Consider the following 19,253-nt stretch of genomic DNA (forward strand, 5'->3'; position numbering starts at 1 on the left):
GAAACAGGCCACCACGACACCACACACACATACAACACACACACACACACACACACACAAACCACACAACACACAACACAGCACACAACACACGACACAACACACACACACACACACACCACCACACACGACACACAGCACCACACACAACACCACACACAACAAACCACACCACACCACCACAACCCGATCACAGCGTGGTGTGGCCTTACCCTAACGACCTCCTCTCGTGTGGCGTGTCCCTTAACGTACAAAAAGCCATCAGTGTGCGCGTCCATTGAAGCACCGCGCCAGTGGCTCATCGTACTCTAGTCCCCGTGCCGGTGTGATAGCAGCTCCCCACTCAGTTCGTACATGCACATCGATTGTGAACTGCCGATAATCCGAAAGATCTGTTCGATTTCCACCATTATGATATGTCGGACACCATCCCTGCCTACACAACTTCCCTGACTCCCCTCCCTTTCCCCACCACTCCTTTATACCTCAATATACACCTTCATCCACTTTACATTTTAAAAAGTCTAATAAATCCATGTAATATAGCCTACAGCTTAACAATAAATCCATTATTTATTTTAGACAGGTCTAAAGAAGCATGATATGAAGAAAATGTAGTCTATTTCAGAAGAACAGAATAGCATACTGTGAGTTGTCCATATGTTAGGTCCTGATCTAGCTATAACATATGGCTGTGGGCTACACTAGTTAATTTAGCAGAAAACATTTACTTATAATTCCCAGGCATTATGTTATACTATTTTATAGTATGAAGAATACAATTGAACAAAGCTGAATAAAATACAAAGGATATTTTCTGCAAACAATTTGAGGGAGTGCGCACATGCGGCTATTCTGTGTTGAGCAATTAAGAAAGAAACTGGTGCTCCTATATGCTTAATTTAGAGTTATGAATGCAACTTTAGTTGTTCTACAAAAGTTGGGCTATAAGTTTTGATTTTTAATACACTGTAAGGCTGCATGATGCAACTAATGATGATTTGAAAAAAGTCGCTTGAAAGGCATGAGCTCTGCTGGGTTTTATTGCGCAGGGTGTACACACTTCATCAGTCTCTCATTCACAATTTAACAAGCACTTGATAATGCCTCGAATTTCACGGTGGCATCCCCTTCGTATGGCCGTAATGCACCCTAAAAAATGTATTTTGCAGCCAGTGGCCATTGTGCCCTTGGCCTGGAGTGCTGCGTTGTGCACTTCTCCCTGAGTGCTGCGCGCTCCCAGAGCACCTCTCACTCACATGGCTCTCCATCACGTGATTGGGTCATTTTCACAGGCTACAAGTGAAGACAGACACATCGGGGACGCAACTGCACACATCTTTTTCCAATTCCGAGGTGCATATTGAAAATATTGGAAGAACTGTCCACATTTACTTTTCGTCAGCCAACAAGATGAGTAGGCCTAACAAACAGCAAAAGCACTAACCTATGTCAATCTACTATCCCCCATAGATAGTACAAAAGTTGACATATTCTATTCTGTGTGAGAAATAAATATTCCAAATTAATTTGGGACAGTTGTGGGATGTGATAGATCCCAAATTAATACAACCACTAGCATCAAAAAAAWWTTTTTATGCAATGTGGGTGACGCAGCAGATCAGAATGTTTAGCTTAAAATGTTGATAAACATTTGGCCACTTTAGTTGTGATACAAACCTTATCAAAACATATAGGCCTATGGGCTAGGTGTCACGTTTGTTGTATGGAGGAAGAGAGGAGGACCAAGGCGCAGCGTGATACGAATACATTCTTCTATTTATTAATAACGAAACGAAGAACACTTAAACAAACTAATCAAAACAACAAAACGAACGTGAAGCTATATATATAAAGTGCAGACACAAGCAACAAATACATAGACAATAACCCACGAAATACCCAACGGAATATGGCTGCCTAAATATGGTTCCCAATCAGAGACAACGATAAACAGCTGCCTCTAATCGAGAACCAAACTAGGCAACCATAGACATACAAACACCTAGACTAGTAAACACCCCATAAACATACAAAACCCCTAGACAAGTCAAAACATATACATCCCCCATGTCACACCCTGACCTAACCAAAATAATAAAGAAAACAAAGATAACTAAGGTCAGAGCGTGACACTAGGCTACATGAGGTGTGTGACTATGATTAGAAAAAGTTGCAAAAAAAGGCATTGTTTCTTATGCTGGGCATCATTCACAAGTGATAGGCTAATATTGTCACCCATCAGACTATTCTTTATTTAATCTTATCATTACATATACTAAATCATGTATGTGTGACATTTGTTATGATTTAGAAGGGACCATTATCTTGCACCTGTCTCGAACAAGGGGCAGTGGGAAAAAATACATGTCATCTATGCACTTAAATAGCGAATGGAGGACACTTTTCCCATGGTTCATTTTCATGCCAGCCAGGTAGGTTATACTCTTGTTGTAAAGATAAGCAATGTGCTTACTATTAGGAAAGTTGATAAATATAGTAGGCTTAGCTTATATAAAGCTGATGTGATCATCCTATTTTTAGTAGAGGCCACCACTCTGTTTTCTCGCGCAATTGCATAGAAATAGAAATGTTGAGCAACATGAGCTCATGGGCTCTCATGAAGTGTTTGATTAGATTTTTGATTAGATTTGCATTGACGTCAGAGTGATTTAAGGGCCGATGGAGTGCTGAGTACCAGGCAGTTAACAAGTTTGGTAGGCTACTATTGACCATCAGCAGCATCAGAGCTTGGAGAAGCCTATTTACCGTGACTAAACTGTCAAGTGGAATTTTAATGCCTTCATGACTGGTGATCGCTGGTGTGGTGATAATACGGTCACCCCAACAGCCCTAATCACAACCCTTCTCCTTTACAATGGAGCCCTCCATGCATTGTGAGACAAACCTCCTAACAAACAGCATGTATTAGCCAGACACAGCCAATTGTGAAATTGCATTCTAACCTTAACGCCCTGGAGTCAGAGATATAGATACATGCAGTTAGTTAATTAAAAACCACAATACCCTGATGAATTACATAGCATTAGAGAAGCACTGTGACTAGAGCAGGGACCATCAACTAGATTTAGCCGCGGGCTAATTTTTTCTTGAGCGGATGGTCGGGCGGCAGGAACATAATTACAAATCATTTGTAGACTGTAAATTGACTGCAAGAAGCCCAAACAGATATAATGTTTGACTAAAACATAATCATTTCAAACCTTGCTTACATTTGTATATGATCACCTATCTCTCTATTATGAGTGGGAATACTTGGGAACAGATTTCCATAATTAAAATCACTTGGAGATTATTTCCAGTCTTTTTATGTCCAACAATAAAAAAGAAAAGAAAACATCTTTGCTCAGAAAACTTGGGGGGCCAAATAAAACCACATGCGGGCCTAATTAGTTGGACATAAAATGTCGGGGAACCCTGAAATAGAGAGTTCATATCTCTCTCTCTCTCTCTCTCTCTCTCTCTCTCTCTCTCTCTCTCTCTCTCTCTCTCTCTCTCTCTCTCTCTCTCTCTCTCTCTCTCTCTCTCTCTCTCTCTCTCTCTCTCTCTCTCTCTCTCTCTCTGCTATGACCATAGTGTGATAGTGAATACAGTGAATTCTCTCATGTTCTCCCTCTGACAGATGCAACAAACACATGCATGCACACACATACACACACAAATAGACTCACACTCCCTTCTCAAGTCAAGCGTGTACAAAGGACAACATAAACTAGAGTGGATGAAAGTAGTGCCTGAGCTGAAAACATACAAATGGCGAGGCAGAGAGAGAGAAAGAGTAATTTAGCGTGTGACTCGAACCCTGACCTTCAGCAGCCTTCAGCCAACAAGCTCTCACAGTCTCACTGGAGAATCTGACGTTTGTCCATTATTAACGTCAAATTTCGGAAGGTTAACTTTAGGCATTAATGCCGAAGAGTTAAAGCTGCAATATGTAACTTTTTGGGCAAGTCTAAGAAGCAGTAGATCTGTTCTATGTGCGCTATTTCTGTGCTTCCCGTTCTCAAGTTTCATTTTTGCGTCTTTTACTTTCGGTTTACTACACCAGCTTCAAACAGCTGAAAATATACAATATTTTGGGTCATGAAAAAAAGTGCATATTTAAGGTAAGGGATAGGGTTTACATGTATTTCTTTTTTTAAACAAGTGCCTAGCCGGAGCTCGCGGCTTACGCCTATCCACCATCCCCGTCCACAATGCCCTAGCAAAAGCCTACTTGATGGTAATAGCGCACACCGTTGCCCATAATGACCGGTTTTGAAGTAATCTCCTGATGTTCTGCTTACCTGGACGGACGTCAAATTTCACAGTGGTTCTTGAGAAACCTGGCTGCCTCAGCAGCTTGCCAATTTCAGCTATCACGGAAACATGGCATGTCAGGTGTCACAGAAAGGTATGTGTGTGTGTGTTTGTGTGTGTGTGCGTGCGTTTGAAACCATAAAGCAAATGTGGGTAGAAGGCTGAGAGAGACGGCAGGAAAGATATTTTTTTTTTAACAGTGTGAATTGTAAAGGCATCAGCATGCTTCAGTTCGGCTGACGGCTTGCCGAAGTCGGCTAGGAGAACCGAACGAGTGTGATCCTATACTCCCTTAAAAGACCTTTGCTTGTAAAATGAGGAAAAAAAGTGAAATGAAAAAATCTGCATGAAAACAAGTCGCCCCTTTAATGAATAATCCCTACTGTTGACCAATCACCGACGAAGGGGCGGAGATTTCGGCTCCAAATTTCGGCTTGCCTTCAGAATTTTTTTTGTGTACACGAACAGCCCCCCAAAAACTCACCGAAGTCCAAAGCTAACAAATACGTTGTCATAATATACTGTATGCTCTTCTGAACGGTTTCGGCTGGGAAGCACATGGACACCTTAAGGGTAGAGGGCTTATAGAGGTATAGCAGGGGGCCAGTCATTTCATATCTCCTTCATACCACACAATCATCATAGCTCTGCTCTGCATACCTTGTATTGTACGATAGTAGCATCATCACACTGAATAGTCCTACTGAACATCACGGCACATTCAGTCTCCACACAGCAGTTGTGTTGTTGAACACAACACTTTTGTTCTATAGATGTGCTCTCCTCCTACTGGGGGGGGAATGACACTGCAGCACAGTGGGAGACTGTTGGTTACATCACACTGATGCCCCTGGAGCTCGGATAGACAGAGAGCAGGGAGAGCACGGGAGGGAGGGAGGGAGAGAACGAGAGAGTGGGGGGATGGGTGGGGGCTGTGCTGAGGGAATCCATACTGTAGCAGATCAAAGCTCTAGTGTTTTAAGCTGGAGTATGTGTCAGTGTGTGTGTGTGTCAGGGAGGTGTGTGTGTCAACCTCCCTCTATGCTTGTCACAAATCCACCAGTAAAGCACCATGGAAACCAGGGTAGTCAGCAAACTCTGATTGTCAGTATATTTCTGATGAATGCCAAAGTGTGTATCATCAAAGTGTGTGTGTTTGTATGTGTGAAAAATGTATGACTGTGCTTCCAGATACAGGCTTCTTGACTGCTATCCTGTGTTGATGGAGCCTGGCCTGTGAAATAATGGAGTCTAATTCCTTTCCACTAGAGTGCTCCCATCTGCTGGATTTGGGTGCCAGTACAGTAAAACCCTCTATCAGTGACAATTATCCCATGCTTAGAGAGGACTGCACCGTAAGCGTGTGTGTGACCCACTCACTCCCACTGCTAATGATGCAAAGAATGTGTGTGTGTGTGGGTGTCGCTCCGGGTGGACTGCTGCGTAAGCCAGTGTGAATCTCTCACTCCCCTCCTCTGGGACAGTGAATCCAGGACATATCGCCCTGAGGGAACATCACAAAAGGTGTGTGACAGTGTGTGTCCCACTCCCTCCCCAATGAATTGTCTCCAAGGATGACGGATGCTGCACCGAGACGTCACAGCATGAATCACTCCCCGGATTCCTTGAATGGAGGGGTGGACTGCATCAACTCAGCCCCGGGGGAAGAGGAGGGGGACAGTATATCTGCTGCTGGAGGTACAGTAGTGGTCAGGGAAAAGGTGGTGTTTTGGAGAAAGAGGGTACACTAATGGAAAACTGTAATTTATACTGTCATTTTAGGTATTACCTACAGCATAATGTAAATAATGGTGCATTGTGGGAAAATGTCTGTATTTCCAATGGTACTGTAATTCCAACCCCACAGAATACAGTACTGTATCGTATCTTTGGTGTGCCAAAACACTTTTTGACTACTAGTGGGCGCATGGCATTGTTGTTTATGGCTCATTAACATATTTTGAGGCATTTCCTTTTAAGAGGCTATATTTGTTGAGCCTGTGAGTGAGAATGCTGTACCAATTTAACTCCTACAGTATGTGGTTATAGTGCTCCATGAAGTTTTAAATGTACAGAGGACAGATTGGAGTGGCAGCAAGTCTAAAACCTTAAACGGTTGAGCATTTTGACATGTCCTTTTGGTCCGTTTTGCCCTGTAGTCACTGCCAGTTTGGAAGCCTTTGTTAAGGCCTCTAGAAGTGCAAGTGATATAAAACACCAATTATTCATTAACATGCTGTAATGTGTGAACACTATCTAGCAGCCAACTTGCTTTGATACCGTATTGATATTAGTGTAGGTGTACTGTATTATGAAATACAGAATTTTACCCGCCACCGAGCTACCTGTAAGATAGTGTAAAATTCACGGCAAACCCTTTACAGTGCATAATACAGCTGGTAATGTAGAGTACAATCACAACTCCATTAACTGTAAGGTGGTTTTGCCAAGTCATCTCCCATACAATATAACACCGCTTCCAGCTTTACAGGTGTGTGTGTGTACCTATCTATAATGAGTATGTCAGTGTGTTTTTAAAGCTATATAGTGGCTAGGTTAGAGCTACGTTGGCCAGCAGGTTGGCCGAGTAGATAAAGTGGGCAGTGTTTCCTGGCAGCTCTCTCTCTCTCTCTCTCTCTCTCTCTCTCTCTCTCTCTCTCTCTCTCTCTCTCTCTCTCTCTCTCTCTCTCTCTCTTCTCTTCGCTCTCTCCTCTTCTCTCTCTCTCTCTCTCTCTCTCTCTTCTCTCTCTCTCTCTCTCTTCTCTCTTCTCTCTCTCTCTCCTCTCTCTCTCTCTCTCTCTCAACAAATGTGCCTCTGTAATGAGCAAGCATACATAGCTTTCTCTTTTTTCTTTCACTTTCTTTTTGTTTCTCAAAAAAATTGTGTTGTGTGAAGACCAACAGCTTCACCAGCTTCCTCATCCAGCACAGCAAAAAGTCCATAGTTCCTTTTTGTTCCCCTCTGGCTCACTAAAACTGGTTAAATGAAAGTTGTCTAATTTAAAACTTGGCCATGTCTTCCATACTTCCATTCATGTGTTTGTTGGAAGAATCTGTTAAATCTACTTAGAGAAGATGAGTTTCCCAAATTGACATTACAGTAGAATGTCCAACATAGAAATGGGGTGATAATATACGGACCTCTTATTTTGTGTGTGTGTTTCGCACTGTTGTGTGGTCTGTCACGTGAGGTGTATCAAGTTATATGTAAGAGGAAGAGAGCAAGTGTTCTCCCATTGTGAGCCCTGACATGTTTTGTTTTGTGTTTCCACTGGAGTTGCTGCATATGTCAGACTGGGAGACAGTTGCTGTTGTACGGGCCAATTACCTTTAACGAGATAAGCAGGTCGAAAAACCGAAAAAGAGAGGAGGAGGGAGAGAGAGAGAGAGAGAGACGAGCAGGTGTCAGGTCTCCTCACTAAAATATGCAACAACAGCCCTAGCCCCCCAAGCCAGCCTAGAGCAGAATGCAAATAATCAATGTGCAGCCAACCTCTCACACCCACAACTCTCAAAACACTTTCAAATATTAATGACAATCTAACTCTGATTCAACAAAAAGTAAATCTTTTCCCCAGTTACGTCATTCCCCTCCAAAGAACCATAAGACCCTTCTATATTCTTAACATTGCTCATTTACATCAGAATTTATAAAAACAGATCATAGCAGATTCTCACACAGGATAACTCCACTACATGACTCATTGTTCTAAGGACTAGCTGAAGTTGCAGAGCTGGAACTGCAAGAACCACTTACTCTATACCATACGGCTCTTATGTGAAGGGTCTGGCTGCTCAGTTTGAAGCACAATTCAGCAGGAAGAGGCGAGACCGTATGGATCTGACATCACTCACAAAATAGAGCCCCAGCAGGGATTCTCCATGTAAACGCCGCCATAGCCACACTGTACTGTGTGCGTGGATCGGAGGGTTGGAACACTGGTTCTAGTTATCATCAACTCTACATATCTCTCATGAGAATTGTATAAGAGATGACGAGAGTAGAGGAAATAAATAAACATGTGAGATAAATGAAATGAAAGAGATGTGATCTGTTGGAGAGAGAGGTGGCAGCGGGATCTGGGGCACTCCGAAAAATATTATTTTCACTAATACCTTTCTATAAAGTCTGACTTGGTTGACCTGCCCCTGGAGTGAGATAAGTCTACTAATGGTTATAGTGACAGGATATTGATTTGCTAGCATGAGCCAGATGTTCCCTGAAATGTAGTGTGTGTGTGTTGTAGGATTTAATAGCCCTTTTGTATACTTGGTAGCATAACTATAAAAACGACCTATGGTTGCCCTCGGCTTACGTAAGTGAGTAAGAACACAACAACAGTAATCACATAAGATTTAAATGTTGTGTGAATGACATATTGTAATTGATGCTGTTTCTGTGCAGCGGTTCCAGTTGATTCTCCAGGTATTGAGTATATCAATCGAAAAACACCGTGTGACAGGAGAAGAGCTTTATTCATGGACCGTGCACTTGGGCGTGGTACACTGTCTGTCTGTGACAACACATCGGTGGCAGCTGTTGTGGCACTGGTTCCCTCTGCGTCTGTCTGCAACACAACACAGTGGACGCCTCTCCAAAACCACTTCAACTCGTCCATCACCTCCTTTCTCTTGCTCGTCTCTCTCCCCTCCTTTCTTTCGCTCTAAATCTCTTTTTAGCTGCCTTTTTAAAATAAACATTTAATGTTTCACGTGCTGTGTATATCTGTTTTTAACTCCTTTAAGCCGTTCACAAAGCTGAGCAAAAAACACAACCTGTGGTGTCACTCAAACCTCTCTCAATATGTTGCTTGTGCTTTCTTGCCATTCCTATGATATTGTCCACATAAAGGCCTGAGACCAACCGTATCTGTGTATTCTGTCAACAGAGAAGAACCTAGCGTGAATGAGTTCCAGTGCCCACACCCTTAGAGTTGTTTAACTGAATGCTCGGTTGTGGGTTGACCTGACCTGACTTCATGTCTCTCTCTATGAGGACTAATCATATCAGCCTGCAAGTTGTATGGACATTGATGAGTGTCCTGGTTGACTTGTTACACAGCCGCTAAATGCAACACGTTCACCTTCCTGTTGTCGCCCACTCGCTCCTTCCTCCAGACCCTTTCAACTCTTCCCAGGGTCCAGTCTGACCTGCCTGCATTAGCCTGGGGTTCACTTCTTCCAATGGGTTCACTCGCCCATACAATCCTTTCACCACTACTCAATAGCCCCTCTTCCTTTCTTTCTCCCTTGTTTCTTTCTTCTTCTCTCTCTTCTTTCTCCCTCCCTCTCCCTCCCCCCTCTCCTAGTCTCTTAGTCGTTTAGCAGTATGTCCACTGTTTTTGGTTGAGAGGCTGTTGTGTTGCATGTGTGTGTCGTGCGTGCTGCGTGTGGGTCCCATTTAGAGCTGATTGTGGTTGATGTGTTTCACTGCGCTGTTCTTGTCTCGCGCGTCGCGAGAGAGCGTCACTCTCCCACGGGGAAAGTCGCGGACGCACTGTAAGAACCTCCGCTGTTTGTTTTTCCTCTAGGCTTCCCACTGCTGGCATGCAGGCCCATACACCCATTGTCTGTTGGTTGGATCTGTGTTTCATGTATCTGAAGCTGTGTCACCTTGTTAGCGCTAAATGCTAACACTTTGATGTGTTGGGACCAGTGTTGTGTAGATAGTGTTAGTGGGCTAAATGCTTAAGTTTTTGATTGTTTAGACTGCTGATTGCTCTGCTGTACTGTAATGCTGTGCGAATGCAATACCACTTGATCAGAGAGAGGGAGAGTGTTCCACTGTTGTTAAGACCTGTTAATGTATACAGTTTACTACAAGTTATTTTAAATGAATGAGAGAGAGTGTCCACTGTGTTACTACAAGTTATTTTAAAATGAATGAAGAGAGAAGTAAAAACTACCAAACTAATTATAAACACCATGAAAACTTTGCCAAAGAAAGATAAAGCTCCAACATTTTTTACCCAGTCTCGCTCAATTTTCCTTAGTTTATCCTCTGGCAGAAAAACATACACATTTTGCAAATTTATTTGCTTCCTGTAAATAGAAAACATTTCAACCTTCCTAAATAAGAGATGACAAAGTATTGCTCTCTCTCGCCCTCGGCTCTTTTCTCCCTCCTCTCTCGTCTACTTTCTCATCCTCTGTCTCCTCTGTCTCTGTCTCTCTCTCATGTCTCGTCTGTCTGTTTCTTTTTCTCTCCTCATCTGTCTCATTCTCTGCTCCGCTTCTCCTCTCTGCTCTTCTCTCTCTCTCTCCTCTCCCTCTTATATCTCAACTTTAAATTTAAAGGTGTTCATTAGGCATGGGAAACAAATGTTTACATGCTTGCAAAGGCAAGTGAAATAATAATAAAACAAAAGTGACAGCCATCAAGAGTCTTACATAGCAAAGTTTTCCTTATTTGGGTCAGTCACAGGTCAGGTATTCTGCCACTGTTACTTCTGTTTAGGCCAAATAGCATTCTAGTTTGCTCGTTTGTTTGTTAATTTTTCCATTGTGTCAAGTAATTCATCTTTTGTTCTCATGATTTGGTTGGTCTAATTGTGTTGCTGGTCCTGGGGCTCTGTGGGGTCTGTTTGTGTTTGTAACAGAGCCCAGACCAGCTTGCTTAAGGGACTCTTCTCCAGTTTATCTCTCTGAAGGTGATGCTTTGCTTATGGAAGGTTTAGGAATCTGTCCTTATTTAGTGTTTGTAGCTTTAACGTCTCTTTTACTGGTTTTGAAAAATTACGGGTATCCCCACTCTCTCTCTCTGGCGAAATATTATGTTAACGAACAGCGGCGGAGGGCGTGCCACATGGCCTATCTAATAAGTGATCATCGGAGAATGTGAATGAAGCAACGAACAGCGAGCAAAAAGACACATTCATCCCTACACACACAATACACAAACACACACACACACACACATGACACATACACATTCAGCCCTTTACCCACTCACACAGCACAGCACAATACCGAGCATACCTTAATAAACCTTTACCCAGCTGCATGAATAATGCAAAGAATTGGTTTCCCGCCCCAATCCTCAGAAAGAAAGTCCCCTTTCTACTGCTTACCAACCAGCCAGCCAGCCAGCAGCCACCAGCCAGCAGCCAGGCAGCCGGGTAGGCTGCATTTCACTTTATCTCACTTGTGCTGCATCATCTTTACTCACTTGCTGCATTCATCTTAATCTCACTTGCTGCATTCATCTTATCTCCACTGTGTTGCAGAATACAATTAAAAGCATTTCAACCCGTACGCTCCAACAAGGCATTTCTTCGTCATTTCCACCAGCAGCCTCCTGGAACATCTCCATGTTTATTTGCTGTGCCATTTCCCCCCCCCCCCCCCCCCCCCCCATGTATGGAGGTTGAAATTAAGAATTTGTTTATGAGAGATAATGGAGGGTTTTAAGATAAGTCACGCGTGTAGTATGCCTCTGTTGTTCTTAGCGCGCCTAGTCTCAACCAGTTGGTTGAAACCTATATGTTTTTCTATTCTTGCTGATCAAAAGAGTAAAAAGTTAACTTTATGAAATTCCTTCTATTAACCAGACAGTATGATGTTTTTAGGCTATGTCCTAGCATAACGATCGTTAGAAATTGAGCTAGATGAGTCCAAATGAGTTATTTGAAATGTGAAACAAACAACACCCACAGTCAAATCAAAAGACCAAGACCGCTTCCAAACAGCCTAAGAAGAACCAAGACAAAATACACCCAGATTCCTTGATTCACAACCTCACTACTGTACACACCACACACACACCACCACCACACACACACACACACACACACACACCACACACACACACACAACACACACGACAGACAGAGAGAACCATGAGATATAGATGACTCATCGTCTGGGGCTGAGGTGTAGTGATGTCCACACCTGTACAGCCTTACGCTCTTTGCACTGCAGGGCACCGATTTTCCTGTTGTGTGTGTGTGTTGTGTGTGTGTGTGTTGTGGGGTGTGTGTGTGTTGTGTGTGTGTTGTGGGGTGTGTGTGTGTGTTGTGAGGTGTGTGTGTGTGTTAGAGTGTGTCCCACTCCCTTCCCATCGGAATGTCTTCAGGGATGACGGACACTCCTCCAGGGACGTCACAGCATGAATCATTCCCCATATTCCTTGAAAGGCAATGTGGACTGCACCAACTCAACCCTGGGGGGGCAGACAGTATATCTGCTGCTGCAGGTACAGTAGTGGTGGCAGTAGAGGTGGTGTTCTGGAGGCGGAGGGTATTATACAGCTAGTAATGTACAGTACAATCACAACTCCATTGACTGTAATGGAGGAGTAGCCAAGTATTCCCATATAGAAAATAACAGCAGTTCCAGATTGTGAGGTATAGTGGTTAGAACTGGGGCCAAGAGGTTTTCGGAATACTTGCCCTGACTAGGAAAACTGTGTGTGCTTGTATGTATGTGTGTACCTATGTACAATGAGTGTGTGAGAGTGTGTTTCTTTAAAGCTATATTGTGGGTAGGTTAGAGCTGCATTGGCCAGCAGCTTCGTAGAGGAGATAAAGCGGTCTGTGTTTCCCGGCATCTCTCTCTCTGTCTCTCTCTCGCTGCAGATTTATCCCTCTGCTTACGCCACCGCTTTTACTGCCCTCCTTCCTTCCCTCCTTCATTTATTCCTTCCATCCCTTTCTCTCTTCCTCCTGCCTCCATATTGGCTACCCACACTATCTCTCTCCCTTTCTCTCTCTCTATGACTCTTTTTATGCCTTTCTCTTTTGATTTCTCTCTCTCCCTCTCTCCTATTTTTCTTTATCTCTCTATCTCCACCCCCCTTGTACTCTCCCCTCTCACTTTCTCTCCTCCCTCTCTCCATCAGGGACGCCCTCAGTGCTGCCGGCTCCCCACAGTAAATCTGCCATATCGCTCCATAAAGCTGCTAGGGGCATGACTCGACAAATATTAAGAAAGAGGAGAATAAATAAATACAACTAAATAAAAGAGAAGCGCATCTGGAGGGAGTGGCTTCTTCATCCCTGCTCTGTGGAAGTGTGTGAGAAAAACAAAATGGAGTCAAGCTGTAAAATATTTATCTCAGTGTCTCTGAGCGTCCCTCTCTCTGCTGGGAGCCCTGTGGACAACACCATACACACATATACACGCACCCACACACCCGGGTTTACCCGGGTATGCTTGCATGTATGTCAGTCCATTAAAGGTAGTCTATTCGCCCTTGGTCAGACATGTTGGCTGAAAGCTGTGGTATATCAGACCATATACCATGGGTATGACAAAACATGTATTTTTACTGCTCTAATGACATTGGTACCTAGTTTATAACAACAATAAGGCACCTCRGGTGTTTTTGGTATATTGGCCATATGCCACACCACCTTGGGCCTTATTGCTTAAATAACCCACCTGTCTCCCTAACAACAACAAAACACCAAAGACAGGAGTGGCATTGTCTCTGCAAAGCACTCTGTAGAGCAACACACAGACACAGACACATTGTATCTGCCTGCCGTCCGATGCCTTTCACCCTGACAGACAAAGGGAAGCTGTTTAGCCATTCAGACAGCAGCAAGCACCATGTGGACATCTGACTGTGCCCAGAACTCAGGCAATATGCTGTCACACACACACACCTCGCCCACCGTGACCCCTGTCAACAAAGACAAACAGCGGTAGTGTAAGCCACCTCCTCTCCGTGTGGACGACCACGCTACACAACACTGGCACCATATGGAGATGTCATTGTTGAGGAAACAGAACCGGGACATTAGCATAAGCACCATTTGTAAACACCATTTGCATACACAGATTTTGTTGTTGTTACAGTGTCAGTGTTCTTCTTCCAGAGTTAAAACTGTCATCATCAATCTGTCTGAGAAAGGGAAGTTATAGACTGAGAGGATGTGTGAAGTCATCGCTTTCTCAGACGTGTAGCGATGCAGTTCTTGTTCTGGGTCTTTTTCTCTCTCTCTGGAGTACACACAGCCACAACTCTAGTATACAGCACCACAGAGGAGAGAAAGAGAGATTCAGAGATTATAGAGGAAAACACAGCAGGACCACAGATAGAGAGAGAAAAGGAGAGGTTTGGTGAAGCTCACAGTCCATAGCGTACTGAAACAAACCTGTTCAGATTAGTAGCCACATCACACACCTGACAGCAAATACAGGCACACACACGCACACACACAGCTCCTACAGATAATAAAAAGGTAATACAGCCCAAGCTCTTACCTAGCTGTAGCTCCATGTTGCTGATCTTGTTCTCAGAAGGATAAAGGATCTTTGGTGGCTTGTCAGTCAGAGGAGCTGGAATGAAGAAACACATAGTTCAGACATGTTAGATATTACACTCTAACACTAGAATACCATGCCATTGTCAACACCACCTTACTACTACAGAACCTTGCTTTGGTAAAGTCATAGGCCCTGTTCATAAGAGTATAGACTGAGGGAGGGAGAAGCAGGGATCGAGAGAGAGAGAGAGAAAGTTTGTGAGCTTCTCTGAAGTAGAAAACTCCTAAAGGTACATACAGTCCTCCAGCAGCACATGAAGTCAGCTTCCTCAAATACTCTGTTGTCTTAACTCTCCCTGACACTAAACCAGAACCTTCTAAAAGCAATTAAGCGTTGACATAGTCTGGATCCTGCAACCAGAAAACAGACTAGCAGGAAGGGATGGTGCAGCGTTGGTGGTCATGTCACATTCAAAATGAACTAATGGACTTCGGTGGAGTGACAGCAAAGCACATCTCTTGTTGCCAAAGCAAAGACAACACGTACACTAGATCTCTCTCTCTCTTCCCTCCCTCTCTCTCTCCTCTCTTCCCTCTCTCCTCCTATGAATCTCAACTATGTTCCACTCCTCCTTCATCTCCTTTCTTCCCTTATTCTCCGTTATCTTTCAATAAAGAGCAATATTACTCTCTATTGGCCATAGAATCGACATGCAATTTGCTTGGCCTACTTATACACTAATAAATTAGTCAGTGATTTGACAGAGACATGACACCAGTGAATGGTGTTTCGTGTTTGAACAGACATCATGGGATGAGTGTCTCATCAAGTATGAGAGAGAGAAAGAGAGAGACAGATAGAGAGACAGATTATGAGAGAAAGATAGAGAGAGAAGGGTGTGAAGAGTCATCACAATGAGTCTCTCTCTCTCTCTCTCTCTCTCTCTCTCTCTCTCTCTCTCTCTCTCTCTCTCTCTCTCTCTCTCTCTCTCTGTGTGTGTGTGTGTGTGTGTCTCATTGAGTAGTAGAGCTGATGTTCTAATGATGCTAATCGTCCAGACGGTGGATGTCAGGGCAGCTGGCTGGCTGGCTGGATGGCTGGCTGGCAGAATGTGGAAGCGTTTTCCCTGGGGAACCAGGAGAACACGGAACACTTTATTGCTGTTAAAAGCCTTTGTGTGTTTTGGGAGAGATGGGTTCAGCTCTTCAAGGAGAGATCATGTATGTACACCACTTACCATTTTAAAGACACAGAGACAGTGTGTCTGTGTGTGTAGGTGTGCAGGTGTGTGTCCTTCAGAGTTTGGATTGCAGTAACGACGGCTCTATGAATGTACCTACTAGCTCACTACACAGACAGGTCACCCGTGATACAAGTCAGTATTGGACGTCCATCCATGTCTGAGGACTTTGGGAAATGATGTGGAAACTGGCCACTAGGGGCAACACTGAACACTGTTACCTTCATGTAGGTTTAGATGTTGCTAGTGTGGTGTGGGCGGGGATGGCAGACGGGCGTAAGGATCTGTCTCTGATTCCAAAGGTTTAACGTTTGAATCCAGCGTATGAAAGTTGTTTTTATATTTTGTTTCAAGCCCAAACCTTAACGCTTACCTTAACCATTCAGTGTTAATGCCTGAATTTAACCTTAAACACTTTGACATTTTACGTTTGGAACAACTTCTAAGGAAGTTATGAGAGAGTAAAAACGAGATACACACAAACCGAGGACTAATTACATTGCTGTGTGTGTGGAGTGGTGCCGTGTGGCTCAGTTGGTAGAGCATGGCGCTTGCAACGCCAGGGTTGTGGGTTCATTCCCCACGGGGGGACCAGGATGAATATGTATGAACTTTCCAATTTGTAAGTCGCTCTGGATAAGAGCGTCTGCTAAATGACTTAAATGTAATGTAATGTAAATGTGTGTGTGGAGTGGTGCTGTATGTGTGTAGTGGTGCTGTGTGTGTGGAGTGGTGCTGTGCTGGGTTTTTACTCAGGGCAGTTCGTTAGCCTGAGTCCTTCATTAACGTCTGCTCCTCAGACTGTCCTCAGTGGGCCCCTTACATCTTTAGCTTTATTACCAACCCCCCCCCCCCTCTCTCTTTCTGTACTTCTCAATCGCTTCCTCTTGTCTCTCTCTCTGTCTGTCTCTCTCTCTGTCTCTCTCTCTCTCTCAATTCAATTCAATTCAATTGAATTTATTGACATGGCAAGTTCATTATTACTTACATTGTCAAAGTATACACATTGAAAAATAAAAATAAAATATATATGTATATATATACAAAATATATATATATTTATATATAAATAAATGGTGGGACCAACAGCAATAATAATAGTAGTAGTGGACATGGGATTACCGTTAACAACAACTACAACAACAATATTAATCAGAACAACAATACATTAAATCAATGGTAGTAGACCAGTGTCAACATGACTGAGAAGACACATGACCTGGTATGAAAGACAAAACAAAACTAAGCTAAATGGGAAATATTATCAACATTACTTTGCACTTTTCACTGGCTGTCCCTCAGGTTGTGGCAGGAGGACACATATTTGGCTGCCAAAACTGCACATTTTGGCTTTTCACCCAATAAATATTCGATTTTTTCTTTATCTTTTATAGTTTCAAATTCTTTGTATTGAATTATAATTTTGGGAAAGAAATATTCTCTTAGGTCTGAGTATTTGTCACAGTGTAATAGGAAATGCAGCTCTGTCTCTACCTCTCCCCTGGAGCAGAGTGAGCACAGCCTGTCCTCTCTGGGCAGCCAGGTTTGTCTGTGACGACCGGTCTCTATAGCCAGACTGTGCTCACTGAGTCTGTACCTGTGTATCTGTATCTCTCTCTCTCTCTCTCTCTCTCTCTCTCTCTCTCTCTCTCTCTCTCTCTCTCCTCTCTTCTCTCTCTCTCTCTTCTCTCTCTCTCTCTCTCTCTCTCTCTCTCTCTCTCTCTCTCTCTCTCTCTCTCTCTCTCTCTCTCTCTCTCTCTCTCTCTTCTCTCTCTCTCTCTCTCTCTCTCTCTCTCTCTCTCTCTCTCTCTCTCTCTCTCTCTCTCTCTCTCTCTCTCTCTTCTCTCTCTCTTCTCTCTCTCTCTCTCTCTCTCTCTCTCTCTCTCTTCTGTGGGATCATTGCTTTGTTCTGTCTGGCTGTGTTTGTGGAGTTGCATAACTCCCAAGTTGATGTTGCTATTGATGCAGTAACATCAGAGTCTTACTACTAGGAGTATAGTATGGTTCAATCATCATCACCTCTTCTCATCACGCTTATGTACAATGGGTACACAGTAGCCTAACACTGGAAAAAACTTGCTAACACCATTCATTTAAGTTCCTAGGTGTCCAAATCACTAAGGCCTTAAAATGGTCCACTCACACAGCACAGTCATGAAGTTGAAAAGATTTGACATGGGCCTTCAAATCTTCTGAAAAGTTCTACAGCTGCACCACTGTGAGTATCTTGACTGGCTGCATCACTGCTTGGTATGGCAACAGCACTGACCATGATTGTATGGCGCTACAGAGGTTAGTGTGGACAGCCCAGTACATCACTGGGGCCAAGCTCCCTGCCATCCAGGATCTCTTGATCAGGCGGCGTGAAAGGAAGGCCCGGAAGATAGTCAGACTCCTGCCACCCAAGCCATAATCTGTTCTTTCTGCGTCAGCATGGCAAGTGGTACCGGTGCATCAATTCTGACACCAACAGGCTCCTGAACAGCTTCTATCCCCAAACCATAAGACTGCTAAATAGCTAACAGAATGGCCACACGGACTGTTTGAGTTGACCCTTGTATTTTCATTTTTCTTTTTTCACTGTCACTTTGCACACTTACAGGACTCTACACACTCACAATGACACTCCAACACACATAACATGCACACATATTTATACTGACTCTACACACAAATACACACACTCACATACAATCATACTTTATGCTGCTGCTACTCTGTTTTTCATATATCCTGATGCCTAGTCACCTTACCCCTATACATACATATCTACCTCTATCATTGCAGTATCCCTGCACATTGTAAATATGGTATTGGAACTGACCCTGTATATAGCTTCTTACTTTCTCGTGTTCTTCTTATTTCTTATTTAAAATGTCTTGTGTGTTCTGGTTCTACCTTATGATATTTTTAGTGCTACATTGATATTGATTACTGCATTGTTGGGTTTGGAGCTTTCAAGAAAGGCATTTCACTGTACTTGTGCCCATGACATTGAAACTTGGTGTGTACATCGAAGTTGTGTGTATGTGTGGGTCGATAATATATGTGTATTTGTGGGTGGGTGAAAGACATAGGTATGTATGTGTGTTTGTTTGTGTGTGTATATAATGTGTGTGTATGTGCTGAATGTGTCAGGGTTAATGTGTGAGTGGGTGGGTTGTCTGACGTTGGTTGGAGAGGGGCGGTCACGGGCTCTTAGACATAAGTGTTTACATTGTTAACAGGTAATCACACAGCACCAATTACACTGGATACTCATACCATTCTAATTAAATATCAAACTGCTACGTACATAATTACACGACTGGTGATCCTATAGCTAATCATGTGATGAGTAAACTAAAGTAGAGACACGAGGACAGAATACGAGAGGGATAGAGAGAGAGATAAGAGAGATGAGATTTAGAGAGAGGGAGATAGAGAGTAGAGAGAGAGAGACGAGATGAGAGAGAGAGAGAGAGAGGAGAGCAGAGAGAGG

At 43.4% G+C, this 19,253-nt stretch overlaps 1 pseudogene; it reads right to left on the reverse strand.

Moving 5' to 3' along the window:
- Positions 1 to 19,253, reverse strand: part of LOC111964648 (interleukin-1 receptor accessory protein-like 1) — a 204,442-nt pseudogene that overhangs the window by 113,787 nt on the left and 71,402 nt on the right.

This window comes from Salvelinus sp. IW2-2015, linkage group LG6.1, assembly GCF_002910315.2.
Source record: "Salvelinus sp. IW2-2015 linkage group LG6.1, ASM291031v2, whole genome shotgun sequence".
Classification (NCBI taxonomy): domain Eukaryota; kingdom Metazoa; phylum Chordata; class Actinopteri; order Salmoniformes; family Salmonidae; genus Salvelinus; species Salvelinus sp. IW2-2015.